Here is a 2,655-nt window from a genome sequence, read left to right as displayed (position 1 = left end):
CAAATCATCAATTGTATCCGTAGCCAAACAAATCACAAGATATATCCAATTCTAAAAATCAAATCATAACTTGTATCCATTGACAGACAAATCACAAACGATATCCAATTTTATAATCAAGAATTAATAAACCAAGCATTCAATTAATTAAGACAAATCCTAAATCATGAGAAAAACATAATTGAACTCATATCTAGAATCCCATCTTAGTCAATTGATATGAAGCAAGAACAATTTAAATCATTAAAGAACAACTATTGTGGAAAAAATCAAATCACATAAATATTACTGTTAATCTTTAACAAGGTTTCATCCTCAACCCTAATTATAAATTTAGCTACTCATGGTAATTAAAATAAAACAAAAGAATAAAATACTAAACATTAAACTAGAGAAAGAAATAGTCACAATGTTATCATGGAGAAAAGCTATAGAGAAGCCACATGCGGCACTACCTCTTGCTCCAATTTTTTGTTTTGCATCTCAGCCCTAGCACCAGCCTCCTCCCTGAATTTTGCCCTAAAAAGCCTTTAAATAGGTCAAAGAATCCTATTATAAGTTGAATTCCCGTTTGGAGAAAATCCTAGATTTTTAGGCTTCACTTAACCGACTATTTTGGCCCATTTAACATCAGAATTCGGGCTCTTGGTAAACTACAAAGTTTTAGCCCTTTAAGTTAACTTTCCAGCCCAACTTGAATCATCTTGATTGAACATCTAAGCCGAAAGTTATGCCAAAAATACTAACCGATGTGTAGGCTGGGATCCTAATCCGAATTGAACTTGGATTTGGTGCAAAGTTCATTTGATTCCTTACTCCAATTGGACTTAAATTTAATTGGGTTGATCTTATCTTAAATTCATGCCTGGCTGGATGTAAGTTGGCTTGATTCAATTGGCCTAGATCCACTTTGCATGTAAAGCCCTTGTTACTTGCAACACAAAAATATTACATAATCAGTCACAAAATAACATAAAAGTAAAGCTAAATATGTAGATATGTGAGTATTTTATTGTATATATTTTATGCACATCAATTTTTATTAAGAAAAATCAGATCAGTTTTGTGAATAAGAAAATTTAGATTTGTAGAGAAAAAAAAAAATCAAATATGTTGTTTTATGAATAAAATAAGAAAAAGACTTTTTTTAGAAGACGAACTACACTCATGAGATAAATCTATTTTATATGCATCGATCAAAAATCATCTCAGCTTTTAACTTCTTCTTTTAAACTTCAAAATCTACTATTTTGTGACAAAGAAAATTTTCTTTAAAAAAAACAGATCTGTATTTAATGAAAATATAGATAAGTTTTGTGTGTTTAAAAAAAATTAGATCTATATTTAATGAAAATACAGATCAGTTTTGTGTGTCTAAAAAAATCAGATCTATATTTAATGAAAATACAAATTAGTTCTGTGTGTTTAAAAAAAATCAGATCTCTATTTAATGAAAATACAGATCAATTTTGTGTGTTAAAAAAAATCATATCTATATTTAATGAAAATACAGATCAGTTTTGTGTGTTTAAAAAAAATTCAGATCAGTTGTTAGTTTAAAAAAAAAAAAAAAAAAAAAAGATCTTCGTTAATTAGCAAATTTTGAGATTCAAAAGAAAGACTACAACAAACAAAAGAATCATCTAAGGAAATATTTAAAGAAAAATTTCAAACCAAACATGGCAATTACATTGAGAATTAGAAATAATAAAAACATCCTAAACCTATTCATGCATCATTAAAAAAATAAAAATAAAAATAATAGAAAGGAACAGAAAAAGAAAAGGAAAAAAATAAACTACCTCTTGTATGAGCGTGCTCTTCTTAGTGAAGGAATATTTTAGGGTTCAAAGAAATTTATTCAACTCTTTGAAATCTAAAATATTTTGCTTACAGAAAAGAAATCCCTAAGGCAAGAGCCTCCAGAACATATTTAATATAAGAGGGAAAAGAAAAGAAGAGAAGAGCCAGAAAGCGTGAAATAGTCTCCTGAATTTTCAGGGGCATCCTCTATTTATAAAGGCTGGAATGTTTGAAAAATTAGCTAAATGATCTAAATACGAACTGGAACGCATCCTTATCTCTAAAAAATAAAAAATGATCAAATTTATCTCAATCCAGGTGCCCTCGGGCTATGGCCCACATTTGTGCCAATCGGAACTTGAGAAGTGCCGATCGGCACTCTTGAATGGCCCCATTGGGTGCTGGTCTTGTGTTTGAGTTCTCACAACAACAAAATATTTTTAGCGACGAAAATTAGTGAGGAAATATTTTTCGTCACTAAAAATACAGCTTTAGTGACGAAATATGAATTTCGTCACTAAAAGTGAAAAAAATTATTACATTTAGTGACGAAAAATAAATTTCGTCGCTATTGTGAACTAAAAAATAGGCGCCAGTGGAGGGAAATTTTGGCGCAATTTTAATTAAGCTATAGTGACGAAATATTTCGTCACTAAAAGTTGAAATTTTTAGTGACGAAATATTTCGTCACTGTAGGTATAGCTGTGATAGTATTAGTGACGAAAATCATTTCGTCGCTATAAGGAAGAATTAGTGACGAAAACTATTCGTCACTAAAAATAACAATGGTTTTGCACTTAAATGTTTTTAGTGACGAAATCATAATTCGTCACTAAAAGTATGCTACAGTGA

Source organism: Quercus suber, unplaced genomic scaffold (genome assembly GCF_002906115.3).
Source record: "Quercus suber isolate HL8 unplaced genomic scaffold, Cork oak 2.0 scaffold_656, whole genome shotgun sequence".
In the NCBI taxonomy this organism is placed as follows: Eukaryota; Viridiplantae; Streptophyta; class Magnoliopsida; order Fagales; family Fagaceae; genus Quercus; species Quercus suber.
The sequence above is the reverse complement of the archived record's forward strand: the minus strand, read 5'-3'. Positions refer to the sequence as shown.